Here is a 22227-nt window from a genome sequence, read left to right on the forward strand (position 1 = left end):
ATTTACTTTCATATTTATATTTATATATTTGATGTATTATACCTTTGTCACTCATCTACATTGCAAATATTTTACCAGTATATCATTCATTAACATTTTTGTTTTCTTATCAAAAAAAGTTTACATAGCAAAGAAATTTAATATTTCTCCTAATGATTCTTGCCTTTGAGCACCAAAAATGTAAAATTTATGGTGCTCAATGCAATATTTGGGTATTGATTTCAATCTATGATAATGAATAACTATTTTAAGTATATTTTCCAAAATTATCTCCATTATTTACTAAGTAATCTATTTTTCTCAATATTGTAAAAATTCTATCCTCAAAAGTAAATTGTATTGTTTGCTTTCGTTTATTTCTCTAACAACATTTTGGTCCCATTAAACTCCTTGTTGATCATTTTACCAATATTTTAAATATATGTTACAAGTTGACAAGGAAAATTTTATATTATTATTATTATCATAATTTTCCTGATTTATTCTTTCAATGTAAAGGTTTATTCTTCAAATAAAATTGGTAATTATTTGGTCATGTCTTCCCACAAAAGAGGCTGTCTTTTTATAGGGAGTAGGAGATAGATGGATTCTAATAAAAGCAGAAAATATTTGGGAAGAAAGGACATTTTTACAAAAATTGAGGCATTTCAACCAAGGGACTTGTTAGTGTCATTTATTTACCTTTTACAAAATTTCTCTTATTAAATCTTATAATTTTTTAAAATATAGCAAATAGGATTTGTGTCACCATTAAAAGTCCGAATTTTAAACAGATTCTTGGACTGGGTTCAAATCCATCAGCTCATTAAACCTGAGCACCTGTCTCATCCCCAGTAGTTTTTTTCAGAACTGCTACCTTCACCAGGAGCCTCAATGAGTTTTCCCAACTCAAACTTGGGCTTCTCCAGCATTTTAACATTTTTAACAGAGACATAAAGATGATAAATAAATTAGCAATCCTTTTCTATGTCTTTTCCAATGCTATCTATAATCAGTTATTGACCACTTCTTTCAAGTAATGTTTTAAAAATTAAAATTAAATCTTTATTGTTGAAAGTATTACATATGTCCCATTTTTCCCCCATTGACCTCTCCCAACCTGCCCCTTCCCCCCACTCCAGACCTTTACCCCCTATTATCTGTGTCTATGGGTTATGTATAGATGCATACAAGTTCATTGGTTGATCTATTCCCACTCACCCACCCTCCCCTGCATTTATCCACACCTCCTGGGTCATGATTTCCATCATCTTCTTTCAGATTTGGTGGACCTATTGATGCTGAGCATAAGAGGCCATCAAAATCTGACTGTTGCATCTATATCTATCTATCTATGCCTAAGTGACCCTTATGACCAGTCGACTGAGAGACCAGTTGACCGGTAACTATGACGCACACTGATCACCAGGGGGCAGATGCTCAATGCAGGAGCTGTCCCCTCATGGTCGGTGCACTCCCACAGACACCCTCCTGCTCCCTCCCCCAGGCCGGCTGGGTGGTCAGTGCACTCCCACAACCAACCTCCTGCAGTTCCTCCCCCTGGCTGGCCGGCCCTGATCAGCTCTGATCGGGACTGGGTGAGACGGCCCCAATGGCTCCCGATGGCTGCAATGGCCCCAATGGCCAGCCAAGCTGAGGGACCCTACCAGTGCATGAATTTGTGCACCAGGACTCTAGTTTTTTTAATAATTTCAACAAAGAATAGATGAAGCAAATAAAAATTGGTACTCCCGATATCAACATGAGCTATAATCATACTTTGCCATTTTTTGCCCATGGAGGACATTTTGTCATGGGTAACATCCATGCCATGAAAATTAGCACTTTTTGCCCTGGACATTCTCAGTAATTAGCCTGAATTTTCTAAATGAAACTTCATCATTCTTCAGATCAACTAGGTTCACTTCAAAAACATAACCTTTAATACCATCAGATGGAATTTTGGTTTCTTGAGTTCTTGTGACTAGTGAATTTCCAATATTTCTTATATTGAGATTAGCTGGTGCTTTCACATTGTATCAATCATCCTTAGTAAATGGATCAACCACTTTTTTCTTGGCTCCCTTCTTGTTGTCTTTTTTTATAAAATGCTTGTTCTTGCCTACTGTCATGGTGCTGTTTGGGGAGCCAAAAGGCAAAGTCTTATAGTTTTATTGATAAAGTTCTTTTAAGTCTATTTAAGCTTATCCTTGCATATATTATGTATCTATTACTGTTTGATAATGCATGTATTTTATTTCCAACTCCTGATTTTTAAAAGGAAGCTACTTCACTGTACATATTTATGTTCTATTGGTAATAATGAACTCCCAGTATTTCTGCTATATTTACCAATTTAGGAAATTTCTGGATTAAGAAAATAATATGAAAATAATAAACATAACTCTTTGTTTCTATTTTAAATATATTTTTATTGATTTCAGAGAGGAAGGGAGAGGGAGAGATAGAAACATCAATGATGAGAGAGAATCATTGATCGGCTGCCTCCTGCATGCACCTTACTGGGGGTCGAGTCCGCAACCCCGGCATGTGCCCTTGACCAGAATCGAACCCAGGGCCCTTGGGTCCACAGGCCATTGCTCTATTCTGAGCAAACCAGCTAGGGTATAACTCTTCATTTCTAACATTTTTTTTTCCTGAATACTTCAAGAGTATTAAATAATAATGGTGATTTCCATTCCATAATCTTGTGAAATTGTATTAATAATAAAAATAATCATTGTATTGTTCAATTGTAATAATGATGGATTTGTTAACACCCCACTAAGCATGATGCTAATGTAGCTTGTATAGTACCCTCAAAAGTGTACTCCTGTTTTTAAAAGATGAAAATATATAAAATATATAAAGATACAGATGTAGATTTTAATATGGGCTTACATAAAGATATATTAGCTCACATTACTAAACTGGACAATTTTTCTTAGTAATTATTCTCATTAGTCATTATTATATTCACTTTATTTGCCTATATAATTTTTAATCTTCTTACATTACCTGAATCCAGATATTGCTCCTCCTGTTACTTAAATCTTATCACTGCTCTTCATACAACCTCAACCCACTTTAGCCCTACTTCCTAGCTATAACTCAGAATCCACATGGTCAAACCTACTGGACAGACTCACTCCTCTTCTTGGCAAGCCACATCCTCCAGACTTTCTTACACCCATTAAAGTCATAATTCTCCCATTATTTAATCAAAACCCATAGTATCGTCTCCAACTAATCCCTGCTTCCTTTTCTCTGCCCACTTTATTTGCCAATGCTTGTGGATTGTGCTTCTACACGGCTTCTTCATCTTCTGCTCATGCTTACTGCAAATGTCTCCTGATGTAGTACAGAGGGAAGTAGTCCTAACAAATAGGATATAAAAAGAGTTTGTGTCCCCTGAGACTTCTGCCTTGTCTAGGGAGCACTATTTCTTCTTCCCCTTTGAATGCTTTCACCAGGTAAAGTGAGGCATCTAGTCCAGCAACAGACAAGATGGTCTCGGGGGCTAACATTATTTTTATAGGGAAAAAGAGAAACGTCTTCTCTAAGACTTAAAAATATTGAGTGACATGAAGACAAATATACATGATGAAGAAAACATGGCAAAAACATCCAGACAAAAAGGCAGGGAATAAAATCATTTCAGATTCTGAGTTGACTGCAAACTTGATTTTAATGATGCCACCCAAAATGTAATGTGTAACTGCCCTGATATAACTAGAAAACTTAGCCTTTTCAAAATAAAATGTGCACTGCCTCAAAACAGTGAGAAAACAGAGCCATCAGCAGCTTAAGCTGAGGAGACGAGAAGGGGAGATGGTGACTCCACTGTATTCTGCCTCGCCAATCCACCAAGGATACTGCACTCAGTGTCTAGAGAAACATTACACACCTGCTCAATACCCAGAGAACAGCCTAAATGATGTATCATAACATATGAGGAGATGCAATAATTTAGGATTTTAGCCTCCAAAAGAAAAGACTTAAGAAATAGGTTACCTGTAGTTAAATGGTTCTAATCTTAAAGAAACTGTCCTTTTGACTAAGCACAAACTAGCAAGATTGTTATTTTGGGGGGACTTAAAACATGGGGAGAAAACATTTAACAAGCTCTTCATCAAATTAATCACATAAAAATAACTGCTAGTAGTCATTGAGAGTTTTCTTCCAGGCATTATGCTACATTCTACTTACATCATCTTTTAATCTTCTCAACCACTCTGTGAGGTAAATATTATTACTTACTTCCCATCTCATTTTAAGATTATCTGATCTTAATGTCTTTGTGAAAGATAAACTTGTGCCTAGAGCCAAGATTCTCCCAGGATTTTAACATCCATCTGTTCTGGTACTCAATGTTTGCGAATTAAACTCTCAAATAATAGAGTGACTGAAAGTTGGAAGAAGTAGGGGAAGAACTGAAAGCACTTGCTGATTGAAACATCCTTATATATTTTGCTTAGGATGAGTCATGTTCTCCTTTTCATGGCAGGGTTCACAGATATCCTCAATTTTAACCTCAACCAACCAACCAACACACACACACACACACACACACACACACACACACACACACACACACCTGATTACCACAGCCAGCTATAGTGTGTGGTATATGGCTCATGACATGTAATGAAACTGATGGCATCCTGTGTATACTAGGATATGCATTATTTTATAGACTGCACATTATATCTATCTATCTATCTATCTATCTATCTATATATATTTACTGGTTATAAAATATAATCTATATTTTGTAAATTATCCTATATAATAAAAGCCCAGAAACTGAAATGGCAGAACTACCAGAGACCAGAACGTCCATGGCCCCTCACCCTGGCCAGCTGCCTCCAGAAAGTGGTTAGGGCCAATCAGGCAGGCAGGCAAGCCGTTAGGGGGTGATCAAGGAGGCAGAGGCAGTTAGGGGCAGTCAGGCAGGCAGAGGCAGTTAGGGGCGATTAGGAAGGCAGAGGCAGTTAGGGGCGATTAGGCAGGCAGAGGCAGTTAGGGGTGATTAGGCAGGCAGAGGCAGTTAGGGGCGATTAGGAAGGCAGAGGCAGTTAGGGGTGATTAGGCAGGCAGAGGCAGTTAGGGGCGATTAGGCAGGCAGAGGCAGTTAGGGGCGATTAGGCAGGCAGAGTGGTTAGGGGCGATCAGGCAGGCAGAGGCAGTTAGGGGCGATCAGGAAGGCAGAGGCAGTTAGGGGTGATCAGGCAGGCAGAGTGGTTAGGGGTGATTAGGCAGGCAGAGGCAGTTAGGGGCGATTAGGCAGGCAGAGTGGTTAGGGGAGATCAGGCAGGCAGAGGCAGTTAGGGGCGATCAGGCAGGCCGAGGCAGTTAGGGGCGATCAGGCAGGCAGAGGCAGTTAGGGGCGATTAGGCAGGCAGAGTGGTTAGGGGAGATCAGGCAGGCAGAGGCAGTTAGGGGTGATCAGGAAGGCAGAGGCAGTTAGGGGCGATCAGGCAGGCAGAGGCAGTTAGGGGCGATCAGGCAGGCAGAGGCAGTTAGGGGCGATCAGGAAGGCAGAGGCAGTTAGGGGCGATTAGGCAGGCCGAGGCAGTTAGGGGCGATCAGGAAGGCAGGGCAGTTAGGGGCGATCAGGCAGGCAGAGGCAGTTAGGGGCGATCAGGCAGGCAGAGGCAGTTAGGGGCGATCAGGCAGGCAGAGTGGTTAGGGGCGATCAGGCAGGCAGAGGCAGTTAGGGGCGATTAGTCAGGCAGAGTGGTTAGGGGTGATCAGGCAGGCAGAGGCAGTTAGGGGCGATCAGGCAGGCAGAGGCAGTTAGGGGCGATCAGGCAGGCAGAGTGGTTAGGGGCGATTAGGCAGGCAGAGGCAGTTATGGGTGATCAGGCAGGCAGAGTGGTTAGGGGTGATTAGGCAGGCAGAGGCAGTTAGGGGTGATCAGGCAGGCAGAGGCAGTTAGGGGCGATCAGGAAGGCAGAGGCGGTTAGGGGCGATCAGGCAGGCAGAGGCAGTTAGGGGCGATCAGGAAGGCAGAGGCGGTTAGGGGCGATCAGGCAGGCAGAGGCAGTTAGGGGCGATCAGGAAGGCAGAGGCAGTTAGGGGTGATTAGGCAGGCAGAGGCAGTTAGGGGTGATCAGGCAGGCAGAGGCAGTTAGGGGTGATCAGGCAGGCAGAGGCAGTTAGGGGCGATTAGGCAGACAGAGGCAGTTAGGGGCGATCAGGCAGGCAGAGGCGGTTAGGGGTGATCAGGCAGGCAGGCGAGCAGTCAGGGGTCAGCAGTCATGGATTGTTGAGAGGGATGCCTGACTGCCGGTTTAGGCCTGATCCACAGGATCTTAAACTGACAGTGGGACATCCCCTGAGGGGTCCCGGATTTTGAGAGGGTGCAGGCCAGGCTGAGGGACCCCTTCCCTCCCCCCCAATGCACGAATTTCATGCACTGGGCCTCTAGTTATTCTATAAAAGCATTAAAAAGAAGATTCAAAGAAACTATATGCCTTATTACATGACAGACTCAAACAGTTGTTGAAAGCAGCATAGTTTTCCTACTTTCTATATGCTCTAAGGCAGGGTTCTCAACCTTCTGGCCCTTTAAATACAGTTCCTCATGTTGTGACCCCAACCATAAAATTATTTTTGTTGCTACTTCATAACTGTAATTTTGCTACTGTTATGAATTGTAATGTAAATATCTGATAGGCAGGATGGTCTTAGGTGACTCCTGTGAAAGGGTCATTCGACCGCCAAAGGGGTGGCAACCCACAGGTTGAGAACCGCTGCTCTAAGGTAACAACACATTATTTAAGAGATTTTACACTTGTAATCTGTCTGCATGTATGTTGTAAATGCGAATGACTATAAGTGTGCTATAAATCTGAAATGCACGTGTGAAGTATATGAAATATCAAATTGGTTGTAATTATGTTATAGAACTTTTAGGATCTCAGAGTATCTGTTAATTCTAAAACCCTCAGAGGTTTGCAGAAATAAAGCAGCCAACTGAATAGTATCAGAAACAAAACACTACTTTCAACAGTGACTTCAAACAAGAAGAGTATTTTAATTACCTCTCATTTCAATTTTCTACATTAGTAATTTATTTTTATATCACCACATGTTACATAGGGCGATTTGCTAAACTGTGGTTTGCAACAGTGGTTCCAAGGAGGGAAGTGTTGGTTTTGGTGTCTTCATGGAAGAATTCACTTTGAAACTGACAGAGATTAGGAGGGGAGTGTTGCATGCGGGGGAAAACCTGAGCCCAGACACTGTTTATGGAAAATGAAACACCAGAGCATGTAAATCAGAGGATTAAAGGATATATGGAAATAACAATAAATTAGCTTAAGCAGAAAAATGTGTGTGTGTGAGAGAGAGAGAGACTCAAAGGGGAGGCAGAGATTGTGCCTAGAGAAGTCTATAAAAAACACGAAGTAACTACTGAATTTACCTTTTTTTAGTATATAGTGGGGAGCTACTGAAGATAGAACCAGGACTTTGAATCAACCCAATGATGCAAAGAAGTTGACTTTCAAATACACTAGAACATTTGGAAACTAACATACATAGATAGTTTTGGGTGGAGCAGTTGAATAGATTGGGGGAGGTATTTTAGTTTCAAAAATATCCCTGACAAGAATTAAATTCTAAAATATTTTTCTATTTCAATATTCTCACTAGATATTGTATCTATCTATCTATCTATATTTAATTGCACTAATATGTATTAAATAGTCCAATGGCTTCAATTGTTTACTTTCTGTTTGGTCAACTTAATTTACTGAAAAATACAACAAAATTAAGAATTTTTAAACATTCATATAGATATCATTTTTCTCTTGCTTTATTTTATGAAGATATTACAAAATCCATACCCATGTAATCCTAAGTTAGCTTTTGGGGAGTCAAAAATAGTTATGATTTCCTTAAGCACTAGATTTTTGTCCTGAATTATAATTAAGATGTATTTTTAATATTGCATTTAGTGTGACCGCCTCATACTGATTACATAAGGCTCTTAATTCATCTTTATTACTTTCACTAAAAGATCTGGTATAAATTGTGAAAATGCAGTAACAGCATAGCGGTATAACAAATCATTTGCATTTAAATGACTGGTGGTTTAATTCAGCTAATTATGTTTCTCTAATATTCAAACACCTGCATTATATTATGCAAAATGCTGTGTAAGACAACAGAACATCTTCATCAGCCTTTAAACCCAGAGTTTAAGATATTAAAGATAAAAAAGTAAGAAGGAAAAAGAAAAGACTGTTTATAAGTAGCCAGTGGGGAAGTGGGGGCTATGAATCATGCAGCAAATGATCTTTCTATCAATCCATCGTGGCGGTCATTATTTAAGCCTAATCATCGAGAATGCAGAAATGGGAGACAGAGCTAAATTCCTGCAATCGATGTCAGTTCTTCATGGTACTCCATGTCTTTTGGCAGACCGCCTGCTTTTACCTTAGAATGGAAGAAACTAAATATCAATGAAGAAGCACCTGCCTTAGCCAGTAGCTTTGACGTACACCTTACCTGAATCTGCATAGCAACTTTCTTTCAAAGTTCTGTGAGCTATTCATATACGCTGCCTCAGCTATTTCTCTAACATCCATTGAGCTTCATGAAGGCTAATGTTATCACCTTTTTCCAAATGGAAAATGTGAAGTGCCAAGAAATGATATGGTAAGTCTGAGAAAAACTAGAATTCAGGTTATAACACAAATAGCCTTCCTCTCCAGAATCTATTTTCCCTACATGTTCTCTAGCCAAGTGTACTTTGTCGTAATGCAGATGATTCAGCACACATATCTATTTCAGCACATTGTTGGAGGACGAAAGTGTTGTAAAAGCTTTGGTGAGTAATCTGTGAACTCTTATTCTGAGTATAATGCTTGTGATGTTTCCCTAATGCTACAAACAAATTCAATATTAAGGCATGGCCTTACATGTGTTTTTTGCAATAAAATTATTTGTGCACCTCTATTAAACTATAAATCAATAAATAGCAACACATGAAAAGAATCTATTGTCAGAAATAAAGTGTGGTTTAGGGTCAACTTCAATAACTTCAGGGTATTACAGAAATGCACTTACAGTGATCAATATACATTTTTCTTGCTCAAGAGGCTTTTATGCTGATGCACTTGTTTTCAACAAGGGAAAATATGCTGCACTACAAAAACAAAGGGAAATTGCTTGACTTATAAAGACTACAGTAATGTTTCAAATTTTCAACTTCTGATATTTCAGAGTAATAGAATTATCCCACACCTTTCAAAAATCTTTAAATCCATATTATAAAGCCATTATCAAACCACAAGGAACCATATGAATATCTGATTTGGGACACCACGGATCTGGTAATTATCACTCTGCTATTATATTTGTGGAATATAAAGAGCAGTTGGATGTTGAGTTTCATGTTTTCTTCCTGAGCAAAGTAAAAATATCAGCATAAAAAGGCACAGAAAAGCCATTTCATGCCAAAAGTGCTGATGTTTACATGGAAAGAGAAAACAGTAATTTTAATTATTGTGGTATATTATTTTGGAACATTGAAAAAGATATTATCACAAAATAGCTAAAACTTGTGATTAAAATTAACCAAAATATCACTCTTCCCAACCAATCAACAAAAAATCAAAAATGGTACAAGTCATATTTCTCAATGATGGTGAAAAAAATTATGAATTTACTTTTTCCATCCATTTACTAAAACCCACAATCAAATGCATTCCTATTTCTCTAGAGTGTTCTTGTATCTTACTTGGATGTATAGTTAATATTTCATACGATCCATTCAATGTTCTTTACAGACCTTTGGAATAATGTTTTTAAATGCCCGCCAAAGAACTCATCCTGTCTCCAGGAGCAATCAAATACGTCTCGAATTACTGTGCTGAGGTTTTACATTAAGAGGGGAATATCTGCTCACAGTTCATGTAATTTGCACTTGAGAGAGAGTGGGGTTTTTTTTTAGTCTGTCTATGCAGCCATCCGATTCCTTTGAAAAACATAAGGTTCTTTGTGCCATTTCTTCAAATACCCATCCTTGAAATTCTAACAGCAGGGGATTCAGATACAGTTCCTAAGGCAATGCCCTGAGTATTCTACTTAGACCTGAGATTTTTTGTCTTTTGCTGATATAGCAACCAAAGATAAAAATAGGTCATTTAGTTAGAGAATCCTAGATGTATGCAACACAGAGCTGTGAAATATGAGATAAGGACAATGAAATCTGAGGAAGAAACTTCTTGGACGATCTTTTAACTTGATACTATTTGTCTGTTACATGTGGCAGATGCTGTACAAGAGCTTTGATGCAAAATTCAGATTTATCTAATTATAATACCCAAATATAAGTTCATCAGTGACTATGATATATAAATTTAATAAAGCATAAACTGGCTTACTTTGGAGAATGCAAGGGCATTGAATTTTTCATGAGTGTTCCACATGACTCTGTCTCCAGTGTCCTCATCCTTCCTTCATGTCGCTCCTTCACAGATGTAATCATAAGTAAAATATGATATAATACAGGCCATGATGGAAACAATCAGAGGATGGAAATACAGTCTCAATTTGCTTATCGGAAAAGACTGCCTTTCCTTTAGTGTATAACTGAATACAAACATAGTGCTTTGATGTCCCTCACTGTCTTGAAATGTTGGATTTATCATCCATTTCTAACAATAACTTATTCCCATTTGGTTTGGCATTAAAATAAGTGTGCCTTTATATTAAGAGCTTAAGGTAAAGGAAAAATGGTATTCCAATCTCCCTCAGCCTCTAAGACTTCTGACAAAGCTCACTTGGAATGTCAGGGTCTTCAGTGTGACAATTACATGTTTTCACCTCTGACATTTCCATTATCTAGGTTTACTTTTCACCTCTGTTCACAGTGGCTAGAGCACTAACTGGATATGGTCAGTGTGGTAGTTTTTATTATGACTGCAGTTATCTGCTAGTAATTTCTTCATATAGTAACCAGAATTAGACATTATTACCCTGTATTTGTTCAGTCTTCCTACATTTATTAATTTCAATTTTACGTATGAAGTAGTATATTTTTCCTCACATCAGTCCTGCAAGTTAGGTGGGCCAAGTGTTATTATGATTATTTTATAAATGAAAAAAAACAAAAAAACACAAAAAACCAGGACTGGAAAGGTAAATGATATTTTTTAAAATTATACAACAAATTAGTATGCGATGCAAAGAAAGAATCTGGGTTCCCAGTTCCTTGGAGAAAACCGTTTCTACAGAGGGCAACCACCCAATCCTACAGAATAAGATAGTGGGTCTGGATTCATGAGCTCCCCCTTGCTCAATTAATAAGATTGTAGGGGAAAAGATAAGACTGCATCATGTTTGCTAAAGGAGCAAGAGCCTATTTATTTGTGCCTGTGATATCCAGATTGGTTATAGAATAGTCTATAAAAAGCATTTACCAGAACACCCACCCTTTGAGGCCAAGGCTGTCTGACTTACTGTGCATTCCTGGTGCCCACCCAAATAGTCCTCAGAGGAACATAATGGATTCTGCCTATTGAACGGATCGTTCATGTGGTCTGTCGTTAGAGGAAAAATATCATTTTATTATTTCAACAGAGGCAAAATAATACTAGGAGTCAGAAGGCTCTAGATCAATTTCTGTCACTTTTAAGGTATGTTTTATTGAAGAAATATCTTATCTGTACTGTAAAGACAATGACACCTTCCTTTATACCCTAAGAGCATTTCTGTAAACAATAACCTGAAAGAAAAGCTTTCTAGGAAACAACAAAGAGATAAGATATACAAATATAAATTATTATTTTGCCTGTATTTAAAATACTACATCTATTTTATTCATAAAGATGTAGTTTCAGAAGTATGTTTCAAAGGTTTTAATAAAAATATTTATGTTTACATATTTAAATATCATTACTTCTAAGCTTCATAAAATTTATATTTATAGTTGTTTAGATAACATCATATAATTTTGCTTATGTTATAAGAACTGCATATCTTATATAATCTTGGTTATCTTAATTTTAAAACTGACACCTAAAAAATTGAGGTTGGTTGAAATTTATTTTTAAGAACTAGGAACTTCCTCATGTAGAATATAAATTTTAGTGAAGAGAATTCATTTAGAATGCTGCAAGAATAACAAACCTGAAGTTGGTAAGTCATATATTTTTAAATGTCTTTTTCTCATTTAGCAAGAGAAAGCAATTATAATATTATATGAAATGTTATTCACAGTATATTATTCTTCACTAAATGGCTCTCATCATTGAATCCATCAACAATATATTTAAGCAACAATGTGGGGGATTTCTTTCCGTAATTTTCTGGGGATAGCGACCTCCTGTCAAGTGTGGAGTTGGCTAATAACACTCCACAGATACCCCTACTGCCTTCTAACAAGAATCTGACAGTTCTTGGTAGGGCCAATGTTGGTTTGTAACTCCTCACCAAGCTAATTATGAGGAACAAGTTGTATCTAGTATAACAAGGATATATATTAGCACTTAAAAGTCTTCACTAGTAACAGCAAATATTTTAAGTCCTCAGGGTTACCCCATTTCTATGAGCTAAGCAAAGAAATCAGGGACTTGCTACTCACAAGAATAGGCTGTTCTCACATTTGAGCATATAGTAAGTAAGGGTGTCAGAGCTGCCTTGTGGGTGGAGCCAGTCTAGACACAAAGTGGGACAGCACAGAGTCTGGTGTTGCTCTCATAGGCAAGCGTAAGTCTGGGGATAAGGAAACGAAGTATCTGAAATCCAGAGATGTAAATGGAGAATAGAACTTGAATTTGAAGCAAAATCTTGAAAGATTCCCTAAGGTGAATTTAAATTTGAGAAAGAAATTTAAATTTCTACTAGTAATTTCTTCATATAGTAACCAGAGGCAGGAGGCAGCCAATCAATGATTCTCTCTCATCATTGATGTTTCTATCTCTCTCTCCCTCTCTGAAATCAATAAAAACATATTTTAAAAAAAAGTTGTGGAAAATGGGATCAAATCCCTGGGTCCTTAAAAAAATGTAAATCTAGCAGCTCCTGTGCTTTTTGAGCTCAGCCCTTAGACACAGGCTGCAATTTTCCCTTATCCCTATGCAACCCGATTTATATTTAAAAACAAAACAAAATAAACAAACAAACAAAAAAAAACAGATCTCTAAATGAAGGGTATAGGGCTCAGAGCAAAAGAATAGCATGCAATTCATTTGGAGTGCTAGGCATACATAATACAGCATATGGATTAGGAAGATGGGAGTCTAGGGTCATTAAGGGGGCACACACCTACTTTTTATAGTTTTTATTTTATGACTTTTTAAATTTCTTAGCTATACAGGGCAACACTGAAAAAACTGAGTGGAATATTTTTGCCTGCTGTTTTCAAAAATCTAAGTGAAAAAAAGAATATCTTAATGGACACTCATAACAGTGCCACATATAATGTTATAATTGCAATAATTTTGATGGAATTGGACCTGACCCTAAAACCTGAATGCAGAAGAACCAACATGGACATCAAACTTGTTTGCAACTAACATCAGTAGAATTTTTCACTAAACAATTCCGGCACATGCTCAGCCAATATCTAAAGGGGTCCTTAACTAATTATTTGTAATTATTGAAACCTACTTAAAAACACTCACCTCAGGCATTCCACTTATGTCCTGACAAGCCTGAAACCTTGGGATTATTAGCTTTCGTTTACAGATAGGCACTGCAGTTCAGCGAGGCTACATTATTTGCCCAAAGTGATAAAATTTGAAACAGAAATTGCATACTTTATCAACTATAAAATAAGAAAAGTTCAGTAAATTGGGTTAAATTTCATAATTTTCCCATTTAATGTTTATCAGATTATAAAAGCAATACTCTTAGAGTTCTAAAAATTTTTAGATAAGCAAAAGAAAACCAGCATTTATTCTTTAAAAAGAGGGAGATAAATATAAAGACAGAATTATCAATTTTTCTACTATTAACATTCTACACCACTATTAACATTCTTATGTATTTATTCCTGACCATTTTTTTTCCTTCTCTAAGAATACAGGAAGATAGACACATATTTTCTTATAATTCAATTTCTCCATTTTCCAAGTGCTACATGTTATAAAATGTAACAATAATAATACCTATACTTTACAGAGTTGTTTTGAAGTTTAAATATGGATAATGGAAGTAAAGAGCTTAGTAAACAACCTTGCACATAATATTACTGTTTAAAAAAAAATAATGGTCGCTTTGAAGTTGAAGAGTCTTCAAAATGCTTCTGATCTTTTTCTTTGGGATTTCTGGTCACTCCCTACGCCAAATCCTTGGTTCAAGCCACCATCAGACCTTGATCAAAATAGCCATTGTGTTCCCCTGTTTTCCCTCTGTGTCCATCTGTCTATTCAAGGGCAGCGGCCAGAGGGGTCACATCCCTGCTCACAACCTCCCTGGCTTTCCTGTATCTTACCTATTGAGAGGCAAAGCCCTGAGGCTGCCCCACAGGGCCTACCTCTTTCTAATCTCTGTAGTGACGCCCCTGCTCACTCCTCTTTAGCCTCTTGGCTACTGTGTAAATACACCAGGCTTGCTGCTGCCCGAGAAGTCTTGAAGTCACTCTTCCCACAGTCTCTATTCTTTTCCTAGAAATCTTCATGACTTATTCTCTAGATGTCTTTGAAAATGTCCCCTCATCTGAAAGAACATATTCCCGATCACCCTCAATATGTAAATCAGCCCTCTCTCTGTAACTCCACACCCCATATGGAACCTTCAATATTTTCCTGCAAAGTCATTTCACAAATATACTTATTTGTTTATTTATGGTCTGTTACACCTGCCTAAAAACAAGACCTTAATAACAGGAATTTTAACTTTCTCATTCACTTGCCCTTAATTAATACCTGGCAGAATAAGTATATCAGGAGAGACTTCTTACAAACATGGATTTCTGAAGAATCAGTAGAATTTGAACAATCAGAAATGATATAAGAGCAAGTGTTGCAGGAAGAGCAAGCCCAAGAAAATACAGAGTGAAAAAAAAGAGTAGAATCTGTACAAGCAAATACTTCTGTTTTATTGTTGTACGCAGTGTGAGCAGAGGAATAGTCATAGTTCAGGGGAGAGGCTGGGTCTTATTGGGGATTGGAGGGCCATGAATGTCAGAGCGCAGGCTTGAGTCTAATTTAATAAGCAATGGTGAATCCCTGGAGGCTTTTGAGTAGGGAAATAACATGACTGGAGCACTTTAGGAAGGTTTTTCTTGCAGGAATATACAGTATGGATTAAAGAGGGAAGTCTATAAATAGAGAGGCCTAAGTCTATAAATAGAGAGGCCAGCGCTTTCTATAGGCCATTCCAACCTTATTACCCTAACATCGGATAAATCAGAAAAGACTTTCAGATTTTAATTTGTAAGTTTTTAAAGTAAGGTCACTAAATTAAAAGTAAAGACCTTTATTATAGAAGATATAGAAGCAAAATGGTAAAGAACTAACACATATATAGAAAAATCCCAAGAAAATAAAATATATGTAATTGATAGAAAAGACTTTATTAAATGACAAAAAAACTGAGTAGAAAAAAATATATGACCAATGACTAAAATGGGTTAATGTCTTATAAGATTAAGATATCCTATTACAGCCCTAGGCAGTTTGGCTCAGTGAACAGAGCATCAGCCTGTGGACTGAAAGGTCCTGAGTTCGATTCTGGTCAAGGGCACATGCCTGGGTTGTGGGTTTGATCCCCAGTAGGATGCATGCAGGAGGCAGCCAGTTAATGATTCTCTTTCATCATTGATGCTTCTATCTCTCCCTATCCCTTCCTCACTGAGATAAATAAAAATATATTTTTTAAAAAAGATATCCTATTACAAAAGAAAAGTATCTTTTTCTGCTTATGTCACCTGAAAAGTATATGATGTAAAATAGTAATGCTGTCAAAAAATGAGAATATTATCACTGTCTTATTACTGTACATCTGAACTAGCAGAAAATAAGTGGAAATTAAAACTATGTATAATGTACAACATGGAATGCGAATTTCTTGGTCTTGAGAAAATAATATGGACTGATTAAACAAATGGAAGCCTATAAGAAAGCAATCCATTCTTAAAGCCGTGATTTTCCCAGAAACAGCCTTCAGAAACCCCAGGAAAAGATCAAGAAGTCAAATGATAATTTTGAAATTTTAAACATTTGCAGTATTTACCAAATTTACAAGACCCAACAGCCAATTCAGAAATTTAATTGAATATTTGAAAAAAGTCATTGCTTTAAACTGATTTAACTCAAGAGGAAATTCTTAACTTTATTCAAGACTAGAGGCCCGGTGCACAAAAATTTGTGCACTGCGGGGGAGGGGGAGGGGGAGTCCCTCAGCCCTGCCTGTGCCCTCTCGCAGTCTGGAACCCCTCGGGAGATAACAACCTGCTGGCTTAGGCCTGCTCCCGGGTGGCAGAGGGCAGGCCCAATCCCTAGGTGCAGCCCCTGGTCGGGCTCAGAGCAGGGCCGATTGGGGAGTTGGGGTGCCGCCCCCTGTCATGCACAGAGCAGGGCGGATTGGGAGGTTGCGATGCCACCCTTAGTCACGCTCAGGGTAGGGCCGATTGGGGGATTGGGGCACCGCCCCCTGTCACACTCAAGGCAGGGTCGATGGGGAGGTTGCAGTGCCACCCCCTGTCACACACAGAGCAGGGCCAATCAGGGGGTTGGGGCTCCGTACCTTGTCATGCACAGAGCAGGGTCGATCAGGAGGTTGGGGAGCTCCCCCCTGTCACACAGAGAGCAGGGCCCATCAGGGGGTTGAGGAGCTCCCCCCTGTCACTCACAGAGTAGGGCCGATAGGGGAGTTGGGGCACTGCCACTGTCACACTCAGAGCCGCAGGGTGATCAGGGGGTTGGGGAGCTCCCCCATATCAGACACAGAGCAGGGCCGATCAGGGGGTTGGGGAGCCTTCCCCTGTCAGGAACAGAGCAGGGCCAATAGGGAGGTTGGGCCCCGCCCCCTGTCACACACAGAGCTGCAGGGCGATCAGGGGGTTTGGGTGCTGCCCCCTGTCACGCTGATCCCGGTTCCAGGAGGCCTCGCGGCTCCGCTGATCCCGGTGCTGGGAGGCATATTACCCTTTTACTATATAGAATAGAGGCCTGGTGCATGGGTGGGGGCTGGCTGGTTTGTCCTGAAGGGTATCCTGGATCAGGGTGGGGGTCCCCACTGGGGTGCCTGGCCAGCCTGGGTGAGGGGATGATGGCTGTTTGCAACTGGTCACACACCCTTCAGGGTGGGGGTCGCCACTGGGGTGCCTGGCCAATCTGGGTGAGGGGCTGAGGGCTGTTTTCAGGCTGGGTCTGAAATTCCCAACTGCTCCTTTTTTTCTTTTTTCTTTTTTATTCTGGGCCAGCTTTAGCCTGGCTCCAGCTCTGAGGCCTCAGCTGCTGAAAGCAGGTATCTGGTTTGTTTAGGTTCTATAATCGAAACTCTGTATCAACTCCAACTCTGAGATCCCAGCTGGCTGAAAGCTGGTTTCTGGGGTTTTATTTAATCTTATATATTCGTTACAATGTTTCTTAAACTGCAGGCTTAGAGGCCGGCAAGGCAGGCAGGGGACGTTGCAGTCCTCCGTCACTGAAGCAAGCAAGCCTCATGTTCAGTTTAAGCTGCCTGGCTGCTGGCCGCCATCTTGGCTGGCAGTTAATTTGCATATCGCCCTGATTAGCCAATGGGAAGGGTAGCAGTCGTACGCTAATTACCATGTTTCTCTTTTATTAGATAGGATATGTATATAGGTATTTCCTAGTTCTTCCCAGTATTTCTTTATTGAGAAAAAGTTTTCAAGTTTATTCTACAGAGATGATGTATCATAGAATTGTACACTTGATACGTATAATTTCAAGTAAAACATATAATTTTAACCAATGTGTCCCAATAAATTAATTACATTAAATGGTTTAAAATAAATTATTTATTAAGTTAAAATAAAATGTTTCACTGAAACCTTCATGAGGAAAAATAAGTGAGAAATAGTTAAGGAGAACATTTTTAGCTTATTATCAAAACAAGCTCAAGGATAATCTCTGAGAAAACTGTGGCCCATGTTTTATTTCACCAGTATTGCTATTACACATAAATGTGTGCTTCATTTCAATAATTTGGTAATTCATTTCAATAATTTCAAATACTATTCTAGTCACTTGGTTTAAGAAATATTAAAAATAGGCTAAATATTTCATGCTCTCAAAGATATTAGAACCTAATATCTATAGAGAGAAAGATAAGCAAAATATTTAATTACGAGGTATAAATGCTGTGATGAAAGAATGCTCAATTCAGAATGGCGACTAGGTAAAACTGTAAATTTCTTAGAAAAACATATGCCCAAAGATCTTAGATCAAATTAGCACCTCATGCAGAAATGTAAAAATGGCCCCCACTCCAACCCCCAGAACCCATCTAGGGTCTACTAGCATATGATATGAGGGTAGTACGGATATAGGACAAAGGTGTGTGACAATCACCTCAACTTTGGGTATCAGAGAAGCCTTCCTCAAAAGGAGATTTTGGAAATCATCTTAAATAAATAATTTGAGGATGATGAGAAAATATTTTAGGAAGAAGGAAGAACAGAATCTAAGACACAGAAACATGACATAAATAAGTTAGTATGTCTAAAGAACTACAGACAGCTTAGTGATGCTTGGACAAAATTTTGTGCCCGCTGTACTGACTACCCAATTAGGAAATTCCATTCAGAGAAAAATAATGGTATTTGTCTAACCCACAGAACATGCATGAAGCTTTGAATATGTGGGTGTGTTGTAGAAAGTGAGTTGAAGTAAAACGATAGAATTATTTTACAAATAAGTAACAGAAAATTCTTTCAAGGCCATAAAAGCAGCAAGGAAGCGTAGCATACAAATAAGTGAACACACAAAGCTGACTGAACAATAAAATTCAGGCTCCTTGTGTTGAATAAATTATCTGATGGTGTAATACAAGAAACCATACAGCAATGCATTTTTTATTGACAGGAAATATTCTTCAAGTAAATTTTCAGTCCAGCACTCAAGGCAGAACAGTCTATATTACCCAAAATAGAAAGAAATGTAGAAAAATCCTCAGACCTCATAGAATAACTGCAAAAATATTTTTTGCAGATATGGAAATAATGGCACTTTCCACTTCTTTATATAATAAATACATACACATTTTTATATATACATATACACGTATATGTAAATATCTTTTAAAAAACTATCTGGTGATGTTTCTACCTTAACATTTTAATTTTAATAGTTTACAGACTAAATGAGAATGTACAAGAATCAGAACAGTAGCCCGGATATAACAAACTAGTCCAATATGCACCACCGTTCATCCATGGAGCATGGGATGACAGGAGAAAGTGAGCCTGATGGATGGGATCCTACCTTACATGTTCCCAGAGCACACGGGGCTTCCTGTGCTGTAACAGTCCTCAGATATGTAATGGGACTCTATATATTTACTGCTAATACAAATACCAGACACATAATTGGTCCCAACAAATTGAATCCATAAATTTCAAAGTATATATCTCCCTGCTACTTTATGCATTCAACAAGGCCAACAATCGTATCTCATTTACTATTGAATCTTTAGATCCTATCACTATTTCTGGCCACTATTACTATTCATGAAGAATCTTATCAATAAATATTTGTTGAGTGAATGAATCAACTAAAAATGCAGAACTTCACAACAGAATAAGAGGACCAGCTTAGAGGGAAGAACTTTTTTAAAAAAATCCAGCCTAATAGATGGTTTCACTGACACCTCAGTGAGAAAAAAGAAAAAGGGAAATTGTTAAGGAGAAATAAGGGGTAAAAAGAAACTTAAAATTACGGTCAAAATTCTGGAACTCACAGTTGAGAGACCAGATAGCTTCACCTTGACAGAATGGTCTTCACAGTACATAGGCCTCTGTACAACAACAAAATATTAACTCAGCAGCTTTGATATGTGCTAGAAACCAAGATCAACAGTAATTAATGTAAATGGCAGAAGTCACCCAGAAGGCTGAGTCTGGGCTTTGATATTCACAGGGTGAATATTTGCATTTTATTACCTACTGCTGACTCAATGGCCTAAAGCAACCCCACCCCCAAAATCTGATAATCTTACTGTTTACTAAACATTACCATTGATATGTCTGTTTGCATTCCTAAAAGGCAATTGTGTATTCTAGTAAATAAAAGTAGCTAGGAATGGAGACTCAGTGGAAGTTGACTACTATAGTTAAGCTTTCCCTGGCTTCCCCCCATAATTTCAAATTAATATTTCTTGTCTTGTGTGTCAATTTGCACATCAGCTCTTTCTCCAAGCCTTTGAACCCGAAAGCCACGCTGGCCATGGCTTTTCACAGATATGCTAGCAGTTAAGTGCCACTAAAACCTTGAATGGCAAATATTGAGAAAATACAAATTTTCTCATCAGTCATAAGTAAAATTAATTTCTATTATTCAATATTCACAATTAACAACTGCATAAATGGGAAAAGTTTATTTCAAGAGGGTAAAAATGTATAAAATCTTGCGTGATATACAAAGGGGTTTTAACCTAGTATTCTTTACTCAAGTCTCTGAAATTATAAGACTGTTTAAAAAGCAGCAAAAGGGGCACTACAAATAGTCACTAATGAACTTACATAATTAACTGCATTCAAATATCCCTCTACTTAATACCAGAATAGGTGATCAGATAGATCAATCTAGAGATACCTTTGATGATGTTGTCAACATTTTTACCATCACTTTTGCATTACAAATGTATTGCATATCTAAGTAAAGTAGAACTTCTATTTCATCTATAAAAATTGGGATTTCACGAATTTTTGAAATGATGTCCAATAACTTCTAGAATCAAATGCATAGCTACTGACAAATGAGGATCTGGCAGGATGAAACCACCTTATAAATGAAAAAAAATCTGCAAGAAGGCTTCAGAAGATATTGGTTTACTTACCTAAAAGATAAAGAAAGGCCCTTGGGAAAAATGATGTCTTGGAAAAAAAAGCCCTAATGTGTGTGTGTGTGTGTGTGTGTGTGTGTGTGTGTGTGTGTGTTTTCATGTGCATTTTATTTCTCTTTTCCTTGGTTCCTTCTCCCGCCAAAAGAAATATTAACCCCCTGAGAAGAAGATATAGGGAGTGGTGGCCAATGAATATATGGAATTTCTTTTGGGAAAGAAGACAATTTTCTGGGATTAGATACTGGTAAATATACTAAAAACTACAAATTGAACCCTTTACAAGGGTGATTTATATAGTAAAGAAATTGTATCTCAATAAGAAGTGGAAAATAGCTTTTAATAAATTGAATTCCTTAGAATTTTGCTATGAAAGTTAAAATGTGAATTAAAAAGTATACTTTTATGATATTGATCAATATTATTTGAAAATGTGCACAGGAATGTAAGATTTGAGTGTTTCTCTTGCTCTAAAACATACATAGTTGTATTTTGTTAAATATGAGATTAGTTTTCAAAAGTTTAGCTTCATTCTTCTGTACAAAATCCAAATGAAACTTTTACATCTTTTAATGTGGAATTTAGTAATTTAGTAGTGCTTGTTTTCACATTATTAATTTTCTAAACTGGTCTCAGAGCAGAGCCTCTTGTATCCTTGTGTTTTGTGTTTTTTTTATTTGTTTGTTTGTTTGTTTGTTTTGCTTGTTTAATACGTTGAAGAAAATCAGGAAACAGTATTATTTTCAAATTAAATTAAGATTCTAAAGAAAAAAGAATTTATTATTTTTTGGTTGTTAATTCTCACCTGAAGATATTTTTCCATTGATTTTCAGAGAGAAAGGAAAGGAAGGAGGGAGAGAGAGATAAATCAATGTGAGAGAGATACATTGATTGGTTGCTTCCTGCAAGCACCCTGACCAGGCAGGAATCAAACCTGCAACCCAAGTACATGCCTTTGACTTGAAATTGAACTTGCGACCCTTAAGTGGACACTCTAACAACTGCACCACATTGTCCAGGGCAAGAATTTATTTTAATTTTTATTTAATGGCCCAATCATTCATCTGCATGGCAAACATTGTGCTGGTGTCTGCTGCTAACACACACACACACACACACACACACACACACAACACTCAAAATTTCTATTGAGGGACAGCAGAGATGGCCACACCAAAATATGCTTTTGGGATTTTAAGTTGGTTAATTTCAAAAAATCAGACTTAGAAAAAAAACTTTGACCTTCACACTCATTGC

The 22227-nt window shown here is 38.0% G+C and overlaps 1 protein-coding gene and 1 pseudogene across 2 annotated transcripts in view; both read right to left on the reverse strand.

The window, feature by feature from the left end:
* LRFN5 (leucine rich repeat and fibronectin type III domain containing 5) overlaps nucleotides 1-22227 on the reverse strand; it is a 308108-nt gene that overhangs the window by 261905 nt on the left and 23976 nt on the right. The window lies entirely within an intron of this gene.
* LOC132233312 (small ribosomal subunit protein eS1-like) lies at nucleotides 719-2312 on the reverse strand (annotated as a pseudogene).

Source organism: Myotis daubentonii, chromosome 1, assembly GCF_963259705.1.
Source record: "Myotis daubentonii chromosome 1, mMyoDau2.1, whole genome shotgun sequence".
Lineage (NCBI taxonomy): Eukaryota > Metazoa > Chordata > Mammalia > Chiroptera > Vespertilionidae > Myotis > Myotis daubentonii.